Raw genomic sequence first — 20,796 nt, 5'->3', positions numbered from 1 at the left:
ATTCCACATAGTTATTTGGGCGGTGTATACGCTAACAGATCGCGATCACGATTTGAAACATGATGGAATAATATTTACCGATATGAACAGTGATGTGGCTTTTCTTGAAATTCTAAAGATACTGTTTAGATTTTGATGATTTGCGTGTGATATGATTTAACGGATGTTTATATAAATCGTTTAAAATATAAAAAGCCTTCAATTTCTGATATTTTACCTTTTCTTTTGGGCCTCCCAATTGAAGCCCCACCTGCAGGGCGGGTACCGTTGCTAATTCTCATAATAGAGCTTTGGTGAAAATTTAATGACAAAGGTCAAATGGTAAATTACAACTTCAGGTCAATTGGATGAAAATTGATGATTTTAGGTGGTGCTGATCTTTGACCTTTTGACAAAAAATTTTATTCGTCTTCTCCAAATTCTCAAAATAAAGCTTTGTTGAAAATTAGACTACAAAAGCTCAAATGGTAAAAACATTATGGCCCGGACAGACAACACACACAGACACACAAACAGACACTCAGAGGTGATTGCAAAAACACCCCCGCTGCACAGGGGACAGGCTAATGATGTTTAGAAACCATAACTCGAATAAATATTATAAATAATCTATGAAACTAAAATGATTGACAGGATGAGAGTATACTGGCAGCGCAGGCACGTTTGCCCCAAAGTTGATGCGCAAAATTATTTTCACCCAAGGAAGGTCAATGTCACAATAAAAACTTGCAATTCTTAATCAAATTGATGCAATAAGATTAAATGCAGCCACTACGAGCGAGCCCAGCAAGCATCCACCGTGATGTCGACACACAAGTCACATGGAACGGAGATATCCTGATGCAAATCCATAATGTAAGTGATGCACAAATTATATTTTTCATGCATCTACATGATTATATTTATGACTTTACTTATGTATGATTGGGCTCCCACCTTCTTACTTCTGCTACTTCTTCTTTAAAAAGACAAACAAACGAGTGACCGTGCTTCCTGCCATTTTACTACTATGGAGTCCGTTTTGCACCTGCAATCAGTCTTTATTACGAGGGTCTCATCTTCAGTCAGTCATCCCAACTCGCATGTCCAGTCATCCATCCCAACACTCATCTCCAGTCATCCATCCCAACTCGCATGTCCAGTCATCCATCCCAACACTCATCTCCAGTCATCCATCCCAACTCTCATGTCCAGTCATCCATCACAACTCTCATCTCCAGTCATCCATCCCAACTCTCATGTCCAGTCATCCATCCCAACTCTCATCTCCAGTCATCCATCCCAACTCACATGTCCAGTCAACCATCCCAACTTTCATCTCCAGTCATCCATCCCAACACTCATCTCCAGTCATCCATCCCAACTCTCATGTCCAGTCATCCATCACAACTCTCATCTCCAGTCATCCATCCCAACTCTCATCTCCAGTCATCCATCACAACTCTCATCTCCAGTCATCCATCCCAACTCTCATCTCCAGTCATCCATCACAACTCTCATCTCCAGTCATCCATCCCCACACTCATCTCCAGTCATCCATCCCAACACTCATCTCCAGTCATCCATCCCAACTCTCATCTCCAGTCATCCATCCCAACTCTCATCTCCAGTCATCCATCACAATACTCATCTCGAGTCATCCATCCCAACTCACATGTCCAGTCATCCATCCCAACTCTCATTTCCAGGCATCCATCCCAACACTCATCTCCAGTCATCCATCACAACTCTCATCTCCAGTCATCCATCACAACTCTCATCTCCAGTCATCCATGCCAACTCTCATCTCCAGTCATCCATGCCAACTCTCATCTCCAATCATCCATCCCAACTCTCATCTCCAGTCATCGATCACAACTCTCATCTCCAGTCATCCATCCCAACACTCATCTCCAGTCATCCATTCCAACTCTCATCTCCAGTCATCCATCACAACTCTCATCTCCAGTCATCCATCACAACTCTCATCTCCAGTCATCCATCACAACTCTCATCTTCAGTCATCCATCCCAACACTCATCTCCAGTCATCCATCCCAACTCTCATCTCCAGTCAGCCATCCCAACTCTCATCTCCAGTCATCCATCACAACATTCATCTCCAGTCATCCATCCCAACTCTCATCTCCAGTCATCCATCACAACTCTCATCTCCAGTCATCCATCCCAACTCTCATCTCCAGTCATCCATCACAACTCTCATCTCCAGTCATCCATCACAACTCTCATCTCCAGTCATCCATCCCAACACTCATCTCCAGTCATCCATCCCAACTCTCATCTCCAGTCATCCATCACAACTCTCATCTCCAGTCATCCATCCCAACACTCATCTCCAGTCATCCATCCCAACTCTCATCTCCAGTCAGCCATCCCAACTCTCATCTCCAGTCATCCATCACAACATTCATCTCCAGTCATCCATCCCAACTCTCATCTCCAGTCATCCATCACAACTCTCATCTCCAGTCATCCATGCCAACTCTCATCTCCAGTCATCCATCCCAACTCTCATCTCCAGTCATCCATCCCAACTCTCATCTCCAGTCATCCATCCCAACAATCATCTTCAGTCAGTCATCCCAACTCTCATCTCCAGTCATCCATCCCAACCCTCATCTCCAGTCATCCATCCCAACTCTCATCTCCAGTCATCCATCCGACTTTCATCTCCAGTCATCCATCCCAACTCTCATCTCCAGTCATCCATCCCAACTCTCATCTCCAGTCATCCATCCCAACCCTCATCTCCAGTCATCCATCCCAACTCTCATCTCCAGCCAGCCATCTCAAGTCTCATCTCTAGTCATCCCAACTCTCATCTAGTCATCTCCAGTCTCATCTTGGGTAGCAGGGCAGCTGTTTTTCAGCTACCTCAGGGAGTGACATCCCTGCCCGATGCGAGTCCCAGGCTCAGTTGGCTCTGGCTGACAGTGCCTGGTATGAGCCCCTTGTCCAGGGTAAACGACCCCATTTATCGCTGGGAAACCACTTTAGGCTAAAGCTATGAGAAGGACACTCAGATATCAAACCGCACATGTCGGTAATCCTGCGCAGCGCTACGTGGATAAATGTGCCCATGAAAGTCAGCGGTGGCAACAACTTAGGCAACACTGCGCAGCATCTGCATACAGGTGTGTTCACTTTGGAGAAGCGGCTTCACCGCTTAAAAATTACGACTGTACCATTTCAGCTACATCGTCGCCAGTTCCCGATTGGAGCAGCGTTTGCCATGACAATAAACAAGGCCCAAGGACAAACACTACACAGAGTTTGCCTTTACCTGGAAAAACCTGTGGCTCCCCATGGACAACAGTATGTCGTTATATCACGGCAACAGGATTTCACATCAGCACTTGCTATAGCGGATCATAATGTCTCACATTTGCCAGAATGACGTTCTCTCAGCAGAACTTCTGGAGCGCAGCAACAATTAAAACAATCGCAGATTCAAAGGCGACACCACCAATCAGCCATCAACAATTATATAATTCTAAAGGCCACGTCCACATGAACATTGATATCGTCACAGCGTTAATAAACATGAACCTCCATCCTGACTATGAGGCACACCGGGCCACTAATATGTCAATATCAAAAACCTGGTGTGTATCAACAAATAATCACATTATTGATTTACTAATTGCCATCTCAAGGGGTCCCTTTTCTAGTAGATTTATAATTCTGGAGAATAGTAATATCACAATCGATGTACACAAATGTGGACAATGAAAATATGACATTGTGTGATAACGTTACATTATGTTTACACTTCCGGTTCAAAGTGAGTGTTTTGGGCGTTATTTTATTTATTATTTTTTGCATACGAATTCAAAGCCAGTGGAAGAGCTAGAACACAGAATGAATCAGGACGAAACAACAAAAGGAAACTAGAACTGCCTCTTGATAACTGCTGGCAGTGATTACCGGTTTCCTCCGCCTTCCCGCTTTAGATACAACCCCGCTTTGATACAACCCCTTTCATACAACCCCACTTTCATCATAATTAAACCTATACCGAAAGGTCACATGGCTGGAGAAGATGAATATAGTTTCTTCTTCTTCACACAATAACAACTTCCAGCTTCCAGATCAAGACCGTACAACCAATCTTGAAATTTTGCACACTTCTTCCACTTCATGACTTATACTGATTTATAAAGTTTCACGTCGATCAATGAAGCGGTTCAAGATATATAATTTAAAAAATATTTTCGTTCAATTAATAATCTCTGCCAATCCATGTGAGCTATCGCAAATTCCAAAAGGGCTTTTTAGCATGCCGACATGGGGAACATAACTGTGAAGTTTCCATTCGATACGATCAAAAATGAGGGAGGACCTGGGTTTTAAAGGTTTATGCTTCAAACGTCATGACTCCTAAACGATGCGACATACGGAAAAATTTCATTGCCGCTTTTTGTTCGTCTTGGGCATGCGATCATGCCTGCAAAGTTTGGGCTCGATCTGTTCAGCAGTTTAGGAGAAAACGGGTTTTTAGTGGTTTTTGGGCTTTCAATTAAAAACAATATGGCGACTGAACCACGTGACCTACGACGTCATTATAAAAAAAAATTCTGCATCAATTTATACTAAGATGCTGCTCAAGAAATTTCATCCTGATCGGATGAAGTGTTTACTTGTCTAATTATGACGTCATAATGGAGGCACCTGTGACATCATTATTCACATTTGTTATTCTGCATGGAGAGTACTTTACAATGAGATATGTCTCAATTTTTTCTGTGCAGTGATTTTGGAGATATAGAGGTGCAAAGTGTTTCGGTTTTTCCAAGATGGTGCCCACACCACGTGACCTGTGACGTAATAATTAACATTAGAATATTCTACAGGCCGAGGTGCTCCTATGGTGAAAATTTCCTGTCAATCGGTCCAACTATTGCAGAGAGAATGATTTTTAAAGGAAATAAATCCGAAAAATGGCAGTGCCACAATCAGTTACATGGCCTGAGAAGAAAAATTGTTGTGTTTCTTCTTCTTTCAACAATAGTGACTTATAGCTTCCAGACTGTAGAACCAATCATGTTGAAATTTTAAGCACTTATTCCCCTTGAAGAGAGCTACATTATATTAAAGTTGCAAGTCGATCAATGCAGCGGTTCAAGAGATAGACGCTTTTTAAGATTTTCATTCAATAATTTATTGCGACCGAACCATGTTATTTATCGAAACTTCCCAAGTAACGTTTTAACTTCCCCACATGGGGAACATTTGTGTGAAGTTTCTACACGATATGGAGGGAGGAGATAGGTTTTAAAGTTTATGCTTAAAAACGTCATAACTCCGAAACCATGTGACACATGACATCATGATCGCTGAACTTCTTGTTCATCATGTATATGCGATTATGCATGCCAAGTTTAGGCTCGATCTGTTCAGCCTTTGCAGAGAAAAATGGGTTTCAGTGTTTTTCATGAAAAACAACATGGTGGCCGAACTATGTGACGTATGACGTCGAAACTTTTTGCATTCTGAGTTTTTTTTCACGTGGGTCATGGAAAAAAAATCATATTTGTGGCATCAAGGGGTCTATTTGTCGAATTCTAACTTCGTAATGTTAGCACTTTTAATATCCTAAATAAACATGTTTTTTGGTCCCATTGCAGAGTTCTTGAGAATGAGCCATGACTCAATTTTTTCCATTGATCCGTTTTGGCATATAGAGGGGCAAAGTTGAAGGTATTTTCCAAGATGGCGCCCATACCACGTGACCTATGATGTCCTAATTAGCAGTAAAAATTCTACATGCCGAGCCAAACATTTGGTGAAAATTTCGTGTCAATCGGACCAACGGTTGATGGATTTTAGTTTTTCGGAAGTGAAATATAGGGTGAAAAATAGGAAAAACTGGAGGAATAATAATAGGTATTCCTCTGCATTTAAATGCAAAGGAAACCTAATTAGAGCAATGTGACTGCGCCGCCAATATGCCTCCGCATAGTCCCTGACCGTGACAATGGGTAGATGACCTCATTGACTGTCCTAAAAATAAACAAGTTTGACTTAAATCCCTTCATCTTTTCTCAAGTATCACATTTTTACGAGACATGACAGGTTTCACATCGATCAGTGAAGCGGTTTCGGATGAAGGTTTTTTTTTCAAATATCGGCGTTCAAGATAGTATGGCTGCCATACCACATGACATCAAAATGTACACGTTTGGGAATCGTTTGTGAAGATGTACACGTAGCGGATCACGTTTGTGAAGTTTCGTGTTGATCGGATAAGGTATGTTATTGTATCCAAGATGGCTGCCAAACCACATGACTGAAGACATCATTTTCAAATCATATGCAACAATGGTGTTAGATGATATTTGTAAAGTTTTGCATTGATAGGGTTAGAGGTTTCTGAGATATAATTATTTAATATTTTCCTTCAATCCAATATGGCTGCCACACCATGTGACCGATAACGTTTACATGATCAAATTTTAATCGCCATGCCTAGTTGATGACACATATGACGTCTTGAGTCGATCGCTTTGGTGATTTGGAAGATGTTTAAAAAAAAAAACGTTTTAAGTTAAATCCAATATGGCTGCCAAACCATGTGACTTATGATGTCAAAATATAATATTTCAATACAAATGGGTCATCGATCATGTGCATGCAATTTCAGATTTTTAGGATAAGGCATTCAATTAAAACATTTATGGCTGGTATACCACTTCACCGATGATGTCATCATTATCGTGGTTTTGTTACCCATTGGGAGTACTTGACAATGTGCCAAGTTTCAAATTTTTCCATTCAGCGGTTTCTGTGAAATAATTTTTATAACTTGCGTTTAATCCAAGATGGCTGCCACACCACGTGATCTATGACGTCTATGACTATTATCATAAAAAACATTATACATGGGTGTCGCTCCGACTGAAAGTTTCGTCTCATGTGGTTGCTGAGAAAAATGGGGTTTAGCCCATACGGACGGACGTACATATGGAAGGATGGATGTACGTATGGAAGGACGGATGTACGTATGGAAGGACGGATGGACGGACAACCCAAAAATATAATGCCTCCAGCCACCTTCGGGGATGGAGGCATAAAATAAAAAGAGGAGGATACATGCTAACATGAGGGTTGAGGACAAAATAGAGGGACACTTGGACCAATAATTATGTATGTGGGGAAGAATGAGCTCGGGTAGGAGAGTAGACCCCCTTAGACTTCAATTTTCTTAGTGCCGTGAACAAACTTCGGTACATCACGGGTGTTGAAGGTTGTGGTCAAGTTTCATCGAAATAGTGTGTGTAGTTTCAGAGGAAAAAGCAAATACTAATTTTGGGGGGTCAAACCTGGATCCACATTGACCCCAGTAAAATCCCTTGGACCCGATTTTTTTTAAATGCTCTGAACAAACTTTAGTCACAACACAACAAATATCATTTGTGCCAAGTTTGGTCACAATCCCTTCAGAGGTTTCGGAGAAGAAGTTGCAAGTGTTTATGACGGATGGACGGACTGACTGACTGACTGACTGACTGACTGACTGACAAACGGATGGACGCGCCATCGCATAAGCTCCCCTGAACTTCGTTCCAGGTGAGCTAAAAATTAGATCATGAATAGTTTTCAATAATATATACCCTCGATGGTTTATCACCGACTTTCTCCTATTCTGCGCATCAAGGAATGTCAATGTGTCTTTGGGCTTCCGACACATCTTAGCATTCCTTTTTACCACCCATGTTTTGGTCCTCTGGTCATGGCATGGAAATGATGTGACATTACTGGAAAATGACATGGAAAATAGCCTGCGGTGAGTGAATTGAGGGCATGCGACATCAAGACTGCAATGTCGTGCCCCATAGCCCTATACTCGGTAGCATTCTTCCGGCATCTCGGTCGGCCTCCGTTTCCATTCACGTGGGCGTCACATGGCCAGGTGCTCCTCTCGCATGGATATTTTAGCATCCTTCCCTACGCTGTGATCTCGCTCGGCCAGGCGTTACGATGGGATTAGTTGGCGATTACGAGCCCAATATTGCTGCAGACGCCACCGTTTATTAATATCCCCACTCGGTGCTTGCTTCCACCCACCGGGTAGTCACGAGGGGCAGGAGGACAATGGCACATTTCGAAATCCCACAATGCTAGCCAAGGGAAACTGCTAAATATCGTTTCTGTATCTTGGTCATTTTCCAATTCTATGAAGGTTATTGCATATTGCATATTATTTATTGCATATTTATTGCAATATTTATTTATTTAATTATTATTATTTATTCATTATTTATTATTTATTTATTGCAATATTGCATATTGCATAACGATGCCTCGGACACTCAGGCCATCAAAAGTAAAGACATACACAAAGCAAAAGAGATTCACAGTAAGATAAGCCAGAAATCTCAAGTTGGTTCATATGAAGGCAGAAATGTGATTGATCCCGGTGATGCAACCAGGTGACTCGTTGAAGGAAGTTATGAAACCTAACATGGAGACTCAATCTGCAATTCCAGAAAGCTGGCAAAGTCAGCGAGGAATCCAAGAGCACAAAACAAATAAGGCCTTAATTTTCAGATGGTGCTCAGTATGAGCGGGATGAAAATGTCAAACCAGAAACCACGGGAAGCAGCATGAATGTACTAAGTTGTAAACACCAGAAAGCAGGTAAAAATCACCAGTAATGAAAATGCCAGCACGAGCTAAATCGGAAAACGACAATCTATTGCAGTCAAAAATCTGGGTACCGTGGAGCAAATGTTATTTACCCTCAACAAGCTGTTATTGATGCCACATGGCAAGCCGAAACAACATGGATCTTGCTCGCTCACAAATATTCATAACCAGACTGCAATTGTTACAAGATACAAATAGATTATTTCATCCAAAGCATTATTAAGTAACTAGCTAGCTTGTGATAGATAATTTAAAAAAACAACAACAACATCAGAGCACCCAGCTGTAATGATTCACACAAGGAATAACATGGCTGTTCATTAAATCTAAATTGCTCAAGTCACTGATGCCTAGTAGGTTGAAGAGAGGAATCGTGGGAAAAAAAACAAAAAAACAAACAAAAAAACACCTTTAGAGGCCATTTTTCCCCGCAAGCGGGGGTTGGCCTTTTTCGGGGACCGTGGTTGTTGTTGTTTTTTGGTCCCCTTTTTGAAGCAATGTTTTACGGCCGGATGCCCTTCCTGCCGCCAACCCTTTTTGTCGCCTTTTTACGACAAACAGGGAATTACCAGTGAACTGGTACTCAATTTGCCGACCTCGGAAGGATGACAGGCTGAGTCAACCCCGCTGGCGTTAATTCAGCGATCGACCGGGATTCGAACCCAGGATCCTAGGATCCTAAGCCGGCACCCTAGCCGCTAGCCCAAAACCAGCACAGACAAAAATAAATAAATAATAGTCAGGCAAAAATAGAAATTCAACAATTCTGGTTGCTCACTTCAATACTGAGAGGGTTTGCATGCAAGGGACACTTGAGCAAATAATTTTTGCTAAAATCAACAACATGGCAAATGTCAGAAAGGAAACGACTTCAAATGCAAATAAACTTCGTGAAAAAGGCAGATTGAAGAAAAAGGAGACAAAGTGACAGGCAGACGGAGCAGAGTGGCAGGCAGATGGAACATAGCGACAGGCAGACAGAGCAGAGAGGCAGACAGATGGAACAGATCGTCAGGCAGACAGAGCACAGTGGCAGACAGACGGAACAGAGCGGCAGGCAGATGGAGCAGAGTGGCAGGCATATGGATAAGAGCGATATACAGATGTAACAAAACGACAGACAGATGGAGAATAGCGACAGACAGATGGAACATAGCGATAGGCAGACAGAGCAGAGTGGCAGACAGATGGAGCAGAGTGGCAGGCATATGGAGAAGAGCGACAGACAGATGGAACAGAGTGACAGGCATATGGAGCAGCGTGGCAGGCAGATGGAGCAGATCGACAGACAGATGGAACAGAGCGACAGGAAGACAGAGCAGAGTGGCAGACAGATGGAGCAGAGTGGCAGGAGAGGGAGCAGAGTGACAAGCACAGTAGAGAGGCAGACAGATGGAGCAGAGTGACAGGCAGAGCAGAATGGCAGGCAGATGGAGCAGAGCGACAGGCAGAACAGAGTGGCAGGCATATGGAGCACAGCGACAGGCAGAGCAGAGTGGCAGGGAGATGGAGCAGAGCGAGTGGCAGAACAGAGAGGTAGGAAGATGGAGCACAGTGACAGGCAGACAGAGCAGAGCGACAAGCACAGCAGAGTGGCAGACAGATGAAGCAGAGCAACAGGCCGTGCAGAGTGGCAGACAGACGGAACAGAGCGACAGACAGATGGAGCAGAGTGGCAGGAACATGGAGAAGAGCGACAGACAGATGGAACAGAGTGATAGGCATATGAAGCAGCGTGGCAGGCAGATGGAGCAGATCGACAAACAGATGGAACAGAGCGACAGGAAGACAGAGGAGAGTGGCAGGCAGATGGAGCAGAGTGACAGACAGAGCAGGGTGGCAGGCAGATGGAGCAGAGCGACAGGAGAGGGAGCAGAGCGATAAGCACAGCAGAGTGGCAGACAGATGGAGCAGAGTGACAGGCAGAGCAGAATGGCAGGCAGATGGAGCAGAGCGACAGGCAGAACAGAGAGGCAGGCAGATGGAGCAGAGCGACAGGCAGAGGGAGCAGAGCGACAAGCACAGCAGAGTGGCAGGCATGTGGAGCAGAGCGACAGGCAGAGCAGAATGGCAGGCAGATGGAGCAGAGCGACAGGCAGAACAGAGTGGCAGGCAGATGGAGCAGAGTGACAGGCACACAGAGCAGAGCGACAGGCAGAGCAGAATGGCAGGCAGATGGAGCAGAGCGACAGGCAGAACAGAGTGGCAGGCAGATGGAGCAGAGTGACAGGCAGACAGAGCAGAGTGGCAGGCAGATGGAGCAGAGCGACAAGCATAGCAGAGAGGCAGGCAGATGGAGCAGAGCGGAAGGCAGATGGAGCAGAGTGGCAGGCAGATGGAGCAGATTGGCAGGTAGATGGAGCAGAGCAACAATCAGAGCAGAGTGGCAGGCATATGGAGCAGAGCAACAGACAGCGCAGAGTTGCAGGCAGATGGAGCAGAGTGACAAGCAGAGCAGAGTGGCAGGCAGATGGAGCAGAGTGGCCAGCAGATGGAACAAAGCAACAAGCAGAGCAGAGTTTCAGGCAAATGTAGCAGAGCAACAGACAGAGCAGAGTTGCAGGCCGACGGAGCAGAGTGGCAGGCAGATGGAGCAGAGTGACAGACAGAGCAGAGTTGCAGGCAGATGGAGCAGAGCGACCAGCAGAGCAGAGTGGCAGGCAGATGGAGCAGAGTGGCAGGCAGATGGAGGAGAGCGACAGACAGAGCAGAGTAGCAGGCAGATGGAGCAGAGCGACATGCAGAGCAGAGTGGCAGGCAGATGGAGCAGAGTGACAAGCAGAGCAAAGTGGCAGGCAGATGGAGCAGAGTGACAGCCAGAGCAGAGTGGCAGGCAGATGGAGCAGAGCGACAAGCAGAGCAAAGTGGCAGGCAGATGGAGCAGAGTGACAGCCAGAGCAGAGTAGCAGGCAGATGTAGCAGAGCGACAAGCAGAGCAGAGTGGCAGGCAGATGGAGCAGAGCGACAATCAGAGCAGAGTGGTAGGCAGATGGAGCAGAGTGACAGACAGAGCAGAGTTGCAGGCAGCTGGAGCAGAGCGACAAGCAGAGCAGAGTGGCAGGCAGATGGAGCAGAGTAGCAGGCAGATGGAGCAGAGTGGCAGGCAGATGGAACAGAGTGACAAGCAGAGCAGAGTGGCAGGCAGATGGAGCAGATTGGCAGGCAGATGGAACACAGCGACAAGCAGAGCAGAGTGGCAGGCAGATGGAGCAGAGCGACAAGCACAGCAGAGTGGCAGGCAGATGGAGCAGAGTGGCAGGCAGATGGAGCAGAGTGGCAGGCAGATGGAGCAGAGTGACAGCCAGAGCAGAGTGGCAGGCAGATGGAGCAGAGCGACAAGCAGAGCAAAGTGGCAGGCAAATGTAGCAGAGTGACAGCCAGAGCAGAGTTGCAGGCAGCTGGAGCAGAGCGACAAGCAGAGCAGAGTGGCAGGTAGATGGAGCAGAGCGGCAGGCAGATGGAGCAGAGTGGCAGGCAGATGGAGCAGATTGGCAGGCAGATGGAACAGAGTGACAAGCAGAGCAGAGTGGCAGGTAGATGTAGCAGAATGGGAGACAGACAGAGCAGAGCCACAGACAGAGCAGAGCGACAGACAGACGGAGCAGAGCGACCGGTATATGGAGCACAGCAACAGGCAGATGGAGCAGAGCGACGGACAGACAGAGCAGATCAACAGATATACGGAGCAGAGCGCCAGATAGACGGAGCAGAGCAACAGATAGACAGAGCAGAGCAACTGACAGAGGGAGCAGAATGGGAGACAGGCATACGGAGCACAGCAACAGGCAGAAGGAGCACAGCAACAGGCAGAAGGAGCACAGCAACAGGCAGACGGAGCAGAGCAGCAGATAGTTGGAGCAGAGCAGCAGACAGATGTGCAACATGGACCACAGAGGAAACAAAGTGGTAGATAGCAAAATTTAGGAGCAGTAGGGGGACAAAAGGATAAAAGGAGTTGGTTAAACATTTTTGGTGTTGACAGAGATTTTAAAAATAGATCACGTGACCTCTGCAGTTTTGCTTCAAAATCAAGTGAGAAGAGCAACCTTATCTTCTTGGCACGGCTAAACCAGACATCAAGGAAGCTGTTCATTTTCACCAACATAATGAAGTGTTGGAGATGAAGGGTTAGAGCAGAGGATTCCCCAGAATGTAAACTCTCTCCCCAAATCACGACTTTGTCAACATCAATGATAATGGCGTGATGTATGCAGAAAAGCCTCGTTGGCTTTTTGGGGAATGAATGCAAAAAATGAAGGACCAGTTCGGAACAAATGAAGGACCAGTTCGGAACAAATGAAGGACCTGTAAGCACAGCTTAATGCTGTGCTTTATGCCACGGACCTTTGATCTGTGATGGGAGTGGATAAGGCAGTGAGATTATACCATGTGATGGGTTTGAGTTTTGGGCTGAAGCTGTGGCTTTGGGAACAAAAGCAACTTTGATCAAAGGAGACCCAAGGAATAGTTTGCAGAATTAAAAAAAAAGGTGATGCCTGCACAGCATGAAGATGATATTTCAGAGAATGTGAGGTCACAGTGAATAGAGCTTAAGACAGATAGATAGTCCGGCAGGAAGCATCTGTCTGACACTTGTACCGGTGTATTTTGTCCAGGAAGATAAAGCAGACAAACTATATATCGTCAAAAATATTAATGATACAAGAACCAGAATATAGATGATCAAGCATCAAGTTGACGAGTGCAAAAAAAGCTTCACACGTTTCGGCAGAGGTCAACTCTGCTTTCATCTGGTGTAGCCTATTATGGAGCAACTTGTATGAGCCACATAGGCCAAATGCACACGTGCCGATATCACACAAGCATAGGAACTGGCATTTGATTTGCCAAGACGGATCTCTGCAATTTCAGTTGGCATGCCTGTGCGAGGATGGAAACGGTGACCTACCTCCACACGTCCCGGAATCACACATCCAGATCTGCTCCGCATCTCAACACTGATTTTTTTTTCCCACCATCAGCACGAAGAACCAGTCTGTCTCGGGAAGGCCAGCTTCGATTTGCGTTGGAGGAAAGGTAGAACACTCGATGAAATAAACGGGACATTGATCGAGGTATGCCAACTGCCGTGGGAATCGAGTCGAAGCCGATGTTTTGGCCGATGATCCTTCGTGAGAGAAAAACGAGAGGCTCCTCTTTTGCTCCGACGAAGGGTTCACATCCAAAATGGCAGCTTCTCCGTGCTTCCTGTGGTGCTTAGCATACGTCAGTCAAACTCCCGTTGATTCCATCCGTTATTTGAGCGTCACACTTACGTATGCGCACAACGTACTCGGCGCGGAAGACATTCCGTACCGAAACCGCAAGGCAAATGTTAAGGAAATTGTTACGTCGGCTTTTTTGGTCGATCTCAATCCGCAGGCTCTGTTTGCTTTCGACGTCTCAGTGACGGTTTCATCATTGCCAGTTACCATTGGTGTTATGCTGAGAGAAATTCAAAGCTGCGGGTTTCGCCGGTCAGCCGACGGGGCACACTCTCAAAGTTCATTGCAGCAAACGTGTGCAGCCAAAGCTTCCAGCAACTGCACGATCCGAAAAGCTGCCAAACGCACGTCTTGTGAGGAATATTCAAGGTCGCAGACGCAATTTACCTTAACATAAAACGTGACCTTCTTGCCACGCGTCGAAACACGACGCTCGTTCTGGAAAATACGGCACATGTGAAAAACACGTTTTTGCCTGACGAGCGTTCCTCAGCAATTACACATTCCCTCCCGAGAGCGAGAAAGATGCGAACAAATGATGCATCACGGCTCAACTACAAGCAGATTTTTCTTTGTTTGAATATCAAAGCCTCTTTGCTGCTCGTGCGCAAAACAACAAAAAAAGCGATAGCTTCGATGCGATACATTTAAACATTATGCTTACCATGGATGGCATCAAAGTTCCACAGCCACACACAAAATAAATTAGCCATCTTGGGAGACACCTTTGCTTGGTCGACAGGAATGGTTTTGGGAATGGTTCTCGTGGTGTATGCCTTGTTTTCCGCAGTGCAGTAATCTAAGCCTTAACCCATTTTGGTTTTTAGTGCTCTACAAAAACTCTTGGCCTGTAAGGTGGGAAATGATGCTTTGCTATCAGACCACGGCTCTGGATGGTGGGTGGGCTTACGGTAACGTCTCCGGTTTCCTTGCAGCGACATCATCAGTACATGTTGTTCGCAAACATGGTGGATGCTTGAAAGATGCTGACCAGACAATTGATATAAATACTTTTGCTTCCATTCCAAGAGCGATTGACTTAACCCTTTTATGCTACAAAATGGAGCCTCATGAAAGAGCGAGGTGAAAGAAGGGGGAACTAGAACGCCACTCAGTAGAGCGCATACTCCCGCCATGGGTCAAGTTGGAATAGTACGATTTCACAAAAGTTTGAGGGAGTAGTTCAGTGACAACACAAGACAAGACACTGCACAGATATATATTTAGAATATATAGAAGATAATGTTAAAAAAAAAACAAGGCAATTTCACTTACATTTTCGGATTCAGCGTTCAATTCTATATAAGTGAGTGTATTTTGAGGCATGTGTGACTTCAAATAAAATTGTAAGCCAGGAAAAGCGTTCGTTTCATTCCTTAGGGATACAACATGTAAAAGTGGCCCAAACGTCAAAACAAAAATCGCTCATTCTAAGTCGTACAAGCTAATGCGACCACTCATTCTTCTGGGAAGAATCCCGTGCACATGCTGGTCACACTTATAACTCACCTAAGTCTTTATAAGTTCAACAAATACTGACACCGCGATTGGCATTCGCTGAGGTAAATGTTGATATCTCTTCTGAGGTAAAAAACAACAACAACAACAACAACAACAAAAAACAGTTTTAAAGCATTATACGTATCAAACGATACATTTTATGAAACAGGGAAACCGAATACACACTTTGGTGGTTTTGAAATGACAGAATATGTCTTTATTATTAAAAAAAAGAACCTTGAAGACGACGCTGCTAACAAAATACACCGCTCTAACGCATAACCACGAGTTTAAACTACATTTACAACAAATATGAAAACTATTTTCATATCACAATGTTAAATGTAGAATATATAGAAGATAATGTTTAAAAAAAATGAACCCTATCTTCCAATGATAAACAATCCTTCAAAAAATTCCTGGATCCGGAATAATATCCTGAGCTTCACCAAAAACTAATCAATTCTTCCTTATCCCAAGGGCAATCATCCCAACAACTTTCATCCAAATCCGTTCAGAACTTTTCCAGATATCTTGTTCACAAACACACGAACACACACACACGGACACGATCGAACGCATTACTCCCTGGCGGGAGTAAAAAGGCAATGCGCCGACAGTGGGTCAGTGGGATCACGAGCAGAGGGATGAAGGAATAAGAAGAAAAGAGGAAACACCTGAACAGACATGAATGAGGCCCAGAAGAGCATGTGGCCTGGACAAGGACGCATGAACCCGGCACAATAACACACGTGAAGCTACTCAATGAGACACAAATGCATTACATGAATGAATTTACATTCAACTAGAACGACACTGTTTGACGTCACGACGTCAACCGATATGCCTCCAGCCACAATATTACATCATTATACATACTTGTACCAAGTTGGATTTAAATCCATTCAGCTGTTCTCAAGTTATCACATTTTTACCTGACATTTTTGTCAGGACATTTTTACACTGACAATTTACCTGATTGCAAATTACCTATGACCTGACTATTAGATTACATATTACATCATACATTACATTTGATTACATATTACCTGACGCTGACATTTTTACCTCTGACCTTTGATCTGTTGATGCCATAACACAATCAGTTCATCTTTGCATCATATATGCTTACACCAAATTTGCTCAAAATCCCATCACTTGTTTACAAGTTGGCATGGCAACATAAATTTTACTTAACATGACCTCTGACCTTTGACCTCGAATCCAAAATCCAAACAACTCATCTCTGCATCATGTATACTTTTTTTTTTTTTGAAAACAAGATCGAGGCTCGTGTAAGAGCCAACATCAATCACAAAAAAGCATAAACGGACACATAAAACATATAATGAAGGGAGCGGGAGACAAGATGGGGAGAGAGAGGGAAGCACATAAGTACAACAGTAGAGAACAGGTACATCGGGAGATCTGTGGGAGGGAGAGGGCTTGGGGGGAGGGTGCAGGGGAACAAATGGACACTGCTAGGACTTCAAGGAAAGAAGCCGGTTTTTCAAAAAACTGGATCTGGGGTAAATTAAAGGGGGTAGAAAAGATCAAGGTTTTGGAAGGGGGAAGATAAGAGATGGTGGTGAACAGCTGTTTTAAAGACCTGGAGGGAGGAGTGGGATTGAAGAGAGTGAGGGAGTTTGTTCCAGAGGTGGGAGAAAAGAGGAATGAAAGAGTAAAGGTGAGCAGCGAGTCTTGATTTTGGCAGCTTCACCAGAAGAGGGATGCTGGCAGATCTTGTGCGACCTGTAGGAATATTTGGGAGACAGAGCCCAGAGAGAGCTGGGGGGAGCAAGGCCGGAGAGGAGTCGGTAGAAGACAGAAAGACCACCAACCTGCCTGCGGTGAGTGAGTGAAAGGCCCTTAGAGTTAGCTTCATCACGGTAGATTCCAATGATTCTGAAAGCTTTGGTTTCAACAGCGTGAAGCCGAGATAGGTGTGAGACAGGAGCATCAGCCCAGAGGGGAGAGCAGTACTCCATTGAGCTGCGGATGAAAGCCTTGTTTGTGGTGAGGAGCTCAGGTGTGCCAAGGAAGGACCTCGCACGGCGGAAGATGCCCAGTCGGCGACTGGCTTTGGAAGCCAGCTTGGAAATGTGGTTTTCCCAGGAAAGATCATGGCAGATAGTGAGACCCAAAAGCTTGAGTGACAGAACGTCTTTTGAGAGGATTGTTGAGAAAGTAGATGGGAGGGTTGTAAAGACAGTCTTTTCTGAGAGACATAGTACGAGTGTGAGGTTTGTCAGGATTGAAAGACATGTTCCACTTATTTGACCAGTCTGTGATTTTGTACAGGTCTGCAGAGAGTGAAGAGGCTGCTGCCTGCTGATTTGAAGGATGAGGTATGGAGCGGCAGAGAGTGGAGTCCTCAGCAAAGAGATAGAGGGGATTTTCCAGAGAATCGGAGAGATCATTGATGATGACCAGAAAAAGCATAGGGCCCAGAACACTGCCTCGGGGAACTCCAGCCTGAACAGGTAGGGGAGATGAGAGAAATCCATTCAGGGCCACACGTTGACTACGACCAGAGAGGAAGTCCACAATCCATGCATAGAGATTTCCATGGATACCATAGGAGGAGAGTTTGGTGAGCAGAGCATGGTGCCAGACCGTATCGAAGGCACGTGTTATGTCACGGGAGACAGCTCTGATATCCTGTTTGGCATTGAAGACCTCCGTCCATTGTTGAGACAGCAGAAGCAACATGTCCAGAGGAGAATGAGCTGGTCTGAACCAAATTGATGATACGAGATCAAGCCATTGGAGAAGAGGAAGGATTTGATATCAGAAGCAATGATGGATTCCATGACTTTGCTGTTAATTGGGAGGAGGCAGATTGGTCTGTAGTTGCAAGGATCTGTTTTTGCACCATTTTTGTGTAAAGCCGTAATGTTGGCTGATTTCCAAGCAGATGGCAGATGACCTTTAGCAAAAGAGAGGGTGAAAAGAACAGAGAGAGGGTGAGATAGAGCGGTAGAGCAGGATTTTAGGACCCGTGGGCTGATGCCGTCTGGTCCAGTTGCAGAATCAGAGGGAAGGTTTGATAGAAACTTCTCCACCTTGTCAGTAGAGAAGGACACAGAGTCGAGGAACAGCTGGGTATGACTGGGTAAAGTGGGTTCAGAGAGAGGGGTTTGGGACACAAGATTTTGAGGCAAACACAGAGTTGAAGCATTCAGCTTTTTCACGTGTGGGGTCAGCTGTGTAGCCGTTTGAGGTAAGGGAGGGGATGGAGGGGGAACAAACAGCAGAAACAGATTTGACCAGATGCCACCAGGATTTGGAGGAGGGAGACAGGTTTGAAAGTTCAGTCTTGAGAGTAAAGAGATATTGTTTCCTGGCTCTCCTGAGGGTAGATACACACTGGTTCTGAGCTTTGTGAAAGGAACGGAGATTGCCTTCCGTTGGATTTGCGTTCCATGAGGAGAAGGCAAGTTGTTTCAGGGCAATTGCCTCTCCACAAGATTCAGTGTACCATGGACGGGAGGAAGGGGATGAGAACTGAAGACGAGATGGGATAAATCTCAACAAGATTGTCAGTAGAGAAGGACACAGAGTCGAGGAACAGCTGGGTATGACTGGGAGGAAGTCCACAGTGGGTTCAGAGAGAGGGGTTTGGGACACAAGATTTTGAATCTCTCTGACTGTCTCTCTGACTTTGAAGAATCTCTCTGACTCTCTTGAAAATCCTCTCTGTCTCTTTGCTGACGACTCTACTCTCTGTCGCTCCATTCTTCATCCCTCAGATCGGCAGTCTGCAGCCTCCTCACTCTCTGCAGACCTTGACAAAATCACAGACTGGGCAAACAAGTGGAACATGTCTTTCAATCCTGACAAATCTCACACTCTTACGATGTCTCTCCGAAAAGACCGACTGGACAACCCTCCCATCCACTTTCTGAATAATCCTCTCCAAGAAGTTCTGTCACTCAAGCTTTTGGGTCTCACTATCTGCCATGATCTTTCCTGGAAAAACCACATTTCAAATCTGGCCTCCAAAGCCAGTCGCCGACTGGGCATCCTCCGTCGTGCAAAGTCCTTCCTTGGCACACCTGAGCTCCTCACCACATACAAGGCTTTCATCCGCAGCTCAATGGAATACTGCTCTCCCCTCTGGGCTGGTGCTCCTGCCTCACACCTAGCTCGCCTTCGCGCTGTTGAAACCAAAGCACTCAGAATCATTGGAATCTCCCGCGATGAAGCTAACTCCAAGGGCCTCTCACTCACTCACCGCAGGCAGGTTGGTGGTCTTTCCGTCTTCTACCGACTCCTCTCTGGCCTTGCCCCCCCAGCTCTCTCTGGGCTCTGTCCCGCAAATATTCCTACAGGTCGCACAAAATCTGCCTGCAACCCTCTTTTGGTTAAACTTCCAAAATCAAGACTCTCTGCTCACATTCACTCCTTCATTCCTCTTTTCTCCCGCCTCTGGAACAAACTCCCTCACTCTCTTCAATCCCACTCCACCCTCCAAGTCTTTAAAACAGCTGTTCACCACCATCTCTTATCTTCCCCCATCCAAAACCTTGATCTTTTCTACCCCCGCTAATTTCACCCCAATTCCCCTTTTTGAAATACCAACGTCTGTCCTGGAAGTCCTTGGTGTCCTTGTGCTTTATATTTCGCCCTACCCTCCCCCCCTTCCCATGCCTCCTCCCCCCGGGCCCTCTCCCTTCCACACATCTCCCTGCTCTCGGATGTTGTGTTTGTGTGCTTCCCCTTTTCTCCCCATCTTGTCTTCCGCTCCCTCTTTTTGTGTATTTTGTTTGTCTGGTCGATTCGTTTGTGAAGTAAATGTTAGCTCTTTCACGAGCCTCGATTTCAGTATACAAAAAAAAAGAAAAAAAAAAGATGGGATAAATACTTATACCAAGTTTGTTCAAAATCCCATTACTGGTTCACGAGTTGGCATGCCAACATAATTTTTTACTTAACATGACTTCTGACCTTTGACCTCGTTAACCCAAAATCTAATCAGTTTATCTTTACCTCATTATACATACATGTACCAAGTTTGACGAAGATCCCTTCAGCCGTTCTTACATTAATTATCGCGGTAACAAAGTAATGGTAACGGACAAACAGACGGATGGATGGACGGACAACATGAAAACAAAATGCCTCCAGCGACGAAAAAAAAAATTAATCAAAGAATATTAAACGACACAATTGTGGAATAAGTATCCTGAACTTTTGAAGCTGTTTTCTCAGAGCAGAGAAGACCACCTTTCTGGTGAAAGAACCCAGAATCAGAAGTCTATCATTTGTTGATAATAAATAAATTTATGTTCTGGTATACAGTTTATATGTATATATCTATATATCTATATATAAGTTCAAAACACACCTGGTCACAAGTGTGCCACACTGACCGGGTCCTCAGTCGAGGTCCTCAGCATCATCCCGTTTCGGCCCTTCAA

The 20,796-nt window shown here is 45.2% G+C and overlaps 1 protein-coding gene across 1 annotated transcript in view; it reads right to left on the bottom strand.

The window, feature by feature from the left end:
* SNX29 (sorting nexin 29) overlaps positions 1–20,796 on the bottom strand; it is a 476,585-nt gene that overhangs the window by 58,475 nt on the left and 397,314 nt on the right. The gene's annotated exons all lie outside the window — the stretch shown is intronic.

This window comes from Myxine glutinosa, chromosome 5 (genome assembly GCF_964187855.1).
Source record: "Myxine glutinosa chromosome 5, kmMyxGlut1.1, whole genome shotgun sequence".
Classification (NCBI taxonomy): Eukaryota; Metazoa; Chordata; class Myxini; order Myxiniformes; family Myxinidae; genus Myxine; species Myxine glutinosa.
The sequence above is the reverse complement of the archived record's forward strand: the minus strand, read 5'-3'. Positions and strand labels throughout refer to the sequence as shown.